Genomic DNA, 5,416 nt, shown 5'->3' with positions numbered 1-5,416 from the left:
CCTCCTAAATGATTTTTTATACATTAAGAGTCACTCTTCATTCAGTAAAGTTCTATGGGCTTTGACCAATTCCTTGTGTCATGTATCTACTAACTACTACAGTATCATGCGAATAGTGTCCCCAAACTAAAATGTTCCCTGTGCTTCATTTATTTAAACTTTCCCCCTCCCCCTGAGTCTCTGTCAAGCTCTGATCTTTTCTACATCTCTTCGTCTTTTGCAAAATGTCATATAATTAGAATTATACAATAAGTATAACTCAGACTTGCTTCTTTCACTTAGCTATACATATTTGTTTTACCTATGTATTTTTGCAAACTGATGGTTTATTTTCTTTTACTGAAGAATAATATCCTATTGTATGGATGTGCACAATTTATCCATTCCTCTATCAAAGAGCATTTTGTTATTTTTCCAGTTTGGGTGATTATAAATAAAGCTACTTTAAACATTGATATGCATGTTTATGTGAGGATATGTTTTCAAAGCAGTGGATAAAGCTGATATTTTTCTTCAGAGATATTTTAAGATAATGAAAACTTCAATAGAAACCAACTAATAAGAAATCTGTCCTTGAAAACAGCCCGTGGAATAGTTTTTTTTCGCCAAGACTCATATACTGGTTATGGGTGCCCTCAATGTACCTGAGGTAAGGGTGTCTGATATCCAAGAAACAAATACAAAAAACAGGGGCAAGCCAGGGAAAAACCATCTGGTAATTCTTTAAGCAATATTGTATGAAACCACTGGATTTGATACTTCTCTCGCTCCATTGTTAAACAAAACAAAACAAAGCAAAACACAAAAGGAGGGGAAAAAAGTATAGAGGTTTTAAATGGTAGCCCAAATTTGTGAATTACTTTCTAAAATAATGCATGATCTTAGTGGAAGGCAGGTAGATACCCATAAAAAGGACCTTTTATGATGTGAAATATACTATACTACTTCCATAGAAAACCTATCCTTTCATGAAAATTTTGTCCTTAGCAAAGTTTCAATTTTCCAAATAAAGCCTTTAGACATGCTTCCCTTCAAAGCACATCCAGATACATACCATTAAAGTGAGGTGCCCTCTGGGAGAAGACCTACACAAAGACAAAGAAAATAAACCATAGCTGACTATACTTAAAAAGAACTCTCTTTCATGTATAAGTTTGTAACAATTACATCCATGGACAAAAAAGAAACTTCATATGTCTGTAGTATAAGCTCTGACAGTTGGCTTTTCTTTTTGTAATGCAAGTGCCTTGTTTAAGCTTTGATAGTGGAAGCATCCACTTCAAATACTCATCCATTTCAAAGAGACCTCTGCTTCACCAAAGGGTATCTAAATAAACATTTTGTCAACCACACTACTAGATAAAGATTCAGGCCACTTTCTCCCCCTGAGGTTCCTTTGTTTTAGATATTTTGGTTGATTTCTATAACTGACCATTTGGTCCACTTGATTTTCCTCTTCCCATGTTTCAAATTCCTGCTCTTACGTTTTTAATTCACCAACAGTGAGCCTGTGAAATCCTAGCCCCTCTCCTTTGACCCCAATAAGCACAGAAACCCAGGCCAGTCTGTATGTTTTATTTCTCTCTTTCTCTCTCCTCTCTCTTCTCTTTCTCTCTCTTTCTCTCCCCGCCCCCTTCCAAATTTCTCTCCAAATAAACCTGTGACTTTTCAGTGTGTGTACCCTGGTAAGCCTTTTACTCTCCAGGGCTTATAAGTAATAAATTCTTTTTTTCTTCAAAGTTTCCTAATGGTTATGGATGAAGGACATCTTGCAATCATAAAAAGAACCACAAAGGTTAGTTTAGTTGTAACACTGTTTTAGAAGGGGAAATGTCTAAATGAAGCTCACTTTATCTAGTTCTTTTTCTTCCAAATTGCCCAGGCATTTCTAGTCCATAGCATTACTACTGATAGGCTGAGACCAGCACAAAACAATGTATAATGAGATTTCTAAATAGTTTCAAAAGAATTTTGTATTTAGAAAAAGAAAGATGTCAAAAGTACTCAGAGAACCATAGTTTAAACTTGTACACTATAAAATAAAACCAGTTGATACATTAAATAAGATAACATATGATTAAACACAAATTTTTTGATTTGTCACAAATCTCCAAAAAATATTTCCAACATATTTATTGAAAAAAATCCACATATAAATGCACCCATGCAGTTCAAACCTGTGTTATTCAAGTGTCAACCATATAAGACATTCTTGGGAAGGCAAAACTATGGAGACAGTAAAAAGATCAGTGGTTGCCAGGGGTCTGGGGGGAGGGGGGCAGGAGATGAATAGGCAGAGCATAAAGGATGCTTATGGCAGTGAAAATACTCTATATGATCTTAAAATGCTGGATATATGTCATTATACTTTTGTCCAAACCCACGGAATGTACAACATCAAGAGCGAACTGAATGTAAACTATGGACTTTGGGTAACTATGATATGTGAATGCAATTTCATCCTTGGTAAAAAATACTCCATCTGGCTGACTGTTGTTGATACTGGGGTATGCTCTGCAGATATTCGAAAAATCTCCCTATCTTCCTCTCAATTTTGTTATAAACATAAAACTGCTTTTAAAAATAAAGTGTTAAAAAATAAAACAAGACTTACATGGTATTGTTCTTTTCTTCCAAATTGCTTTGGATATTCTTCGTTATTTGTATTTCTGTATAAATTTTTGAATCAACATACAATATCAACAGAAATACACTCTGGATTATTAATTCATAACACATGGAACCTATCAGTTAGTTTGGGGAAAATTCACTTCTTCCCCAGATAAATACTTCCAATCCAATAAAATATATATTCCACATCAACAATAATGCGACGAGCAAGCAAATAAAATTATTTTCCCTTTCTATTTCTTATTTTATTTCTTTAAATTTTATTTATTATTTTTTTTTTTTTGGTGGGAGGGAGGGGTAGAGGGAGAGAGAGAAAATCTTAAGCAGGCTCCACACCCAGCACAGAGCCTGACATGGAGTTCAATCTCACAGCCCTGAGATCATGACCTGAGCCGAAATCAAGAGTCAGACACTTAACCAACTGAGCCACCCAGGCACCCTGCTATGTCTTATTTTGAGATTTATTATTCCAATCTTTTAAAATAGATTTATTATTATTTTAAAGATTTTATTCATTTATTTGACAGAGAGAGACACAGAGAGAGAGGGAACACAAGCAGGGGGAGTGGGAGAGGGAGAAGCAGGCTTTCCCGTGGAGCAGGGAGTCCAATGAGGGACTCGATCCCAGAACCCTGGGATCATGACCTGAGCTGAAGTCAGATGCTTAACGACTGAGCCACCCAGGCGCCCCTAAAATAGATTTATTATTTTATTAAAGTGTACAGCTCACTGATGTTTAGTGTAGTTACAGATTTGTGAAACTATCACTTCAATCTAATTTTTTAATATTACATTATCTATTAGCAATCACTCCCTATTCCTCCCACTTCCTACTCAGTCCTACGTAATTTAATCTACTTTCCCTATAGATTTGCCCATTTTACACATTTCCTGTCAATGCAATGACAGAAAATGTGTTCTTTTTGATTGCTTCTTCCATTTGAGTTAGTACTTTCAAGGTTCATCTATATTTGTGTGTATCTCTACTTCATTTTTATAATTCCTAAATAATATTTCATCATATGATATACAACATCTTACTTTTCCATTCATCAGTTGCTGGGAATTTGGGTTGTTTCCATTTAGGGGCTCTTATAAATAATGTTGCTATAGACTTTATGTAGGCACATTTTTAATTTCCCTTGATTACATAACTAGGAAGAGAACTCTTGTGTCTTAAAGAAACTCTGTGTTTAAGAAGTTTGACATTTTGATTTCCAAAATTACTGTTATTTTATATTCCTACAAGCAGTATATGTGGGTTCTAATTTCTCTACCTCCTCACCAACAGTTGTTACTGTCTTTTTGATTATAGCTATCCTAGTGGGTGCTGAGCAGTATATGAGTGAGGGTTTTGATTTGTATGTCCTCAGTGATTAATGATGCTGTACAACTGATTTTGGCCAATTATGTATCTTTTTGGAGAAATAGCTCCTCAGATCCTTTGCCTAGTTTTTAAAAATTAGTTTGTCTTTTGAATATTGAGTTGTAAGAATTCTTTATATATTCTTGATAAAATAATTTGCAAGTATTTTCTTCCATTCTATGGGTTTGCATTTTACTTTCTTCATTGTATTATTGTACAAAACTTAGTTTTGATGAGGTTTTTTTGTGTGTTTTTTTTTTTTGGTCATACTAAGGAATCACTGCCTAATCCAAGATCAGGAGGATTTTCTCCTCTTTTCTCATCTAAGACTTACATAATTTTAATTTACATTTTAGCTTCATAATTTATTTTTTATTTATTTTTGTATATGGTATATGGTAGAGGCACAACTTCATTCTTTTGCATAAAGAAATCCACTTATCCCAGAGCTATTTGTTTTTTTTTTTTTAAAGATTTTTTTTTATTTATTTATTTGACAGAGAGAGACAAGTGAGAGAGGGAACACAAGCAGGGGGAGTGGGAGAGGGAGAAGCAGGCTTCCCGCGGAGCAGGGAGCCCGATGCGGGGCTCGATCCCAGGACCCTGGGATCATGACCTGAGCCGAAGGCAGATGCTTAACGACTGAGCCATCCAGGCACCCCCCCAGAGCTATTTGTTAAAAAAACTATTTCCTCACTGACTTGTGTTGACACCCTTGTTAAGCAGGAGTTTATTTTGGACTCTTAGTTAATCTATAAATCTATCTTTATGTTAGTACTATATTGTCTTGATTACTGTACCTTTAAAGTAAATTATGAAGTTAGGAAAGTTCTCTAACTTTTTTCTTTTTCAAAATAGTTTTGTCTCATATAAGTCTCTTATCTTCCCATATAAAATTTTAAGATTTGATTGTCAATTTCTACAAAACAGCCAGCTTTTTGATAGCAGTCAAACTAACTTTCATAGTTTCTTTACAGAATTCTAACTCACCTCTGAAGTAACTTTACAGTAGCCAAAATCTTTGTTAACAATCATGTTATTAAAGTGCATAAATTAAATATGCTTATATTATGCTGGAAGTCATGGTTAAAAAGCATTAGTCCAAAAAAAAAAAATACCCAAACAAAAGAAAACACATTAGTTCCATTTAAAACATATCAACAAATCTAATGGCCAGGCAATAAAATTTAATGTTTTCGGGTCTCTAGGTAGGACAAGTCCTAAGTTGCTTAAGTGTAAATGAATATAGATGTTAACCAATCTTTAATTTAGAGTAGTAGGAATAGAGTTTCCATCCAATTTGAGTAAGAAAATGTCACAAAGTTCTACATGTAGAGAAGGCTGGTATTCTACTCGTGATATCAATTATTTTATACCTTTTGTGAGAGACCCGAGAATAGAAATATCATCAGAACTGAG

The sequence above is a fragment of the Leptonychotes weddellii genome, chromosome 6 (genome assembly GCF_054177405.1).
Source record: "Leptonychotes weddellii isolate Sample4059 chromosome 6, ASM5417740v2, whole genome shotgun sequence".
NCBI lineage: Eukaryota > Metazoa > Chordata > Mammalia > Carnivora > Phocidae > Leptonychotes > Leptonychotes weddellii.
Note: the sequence above shows the minus strand (reverse complement) of the source record.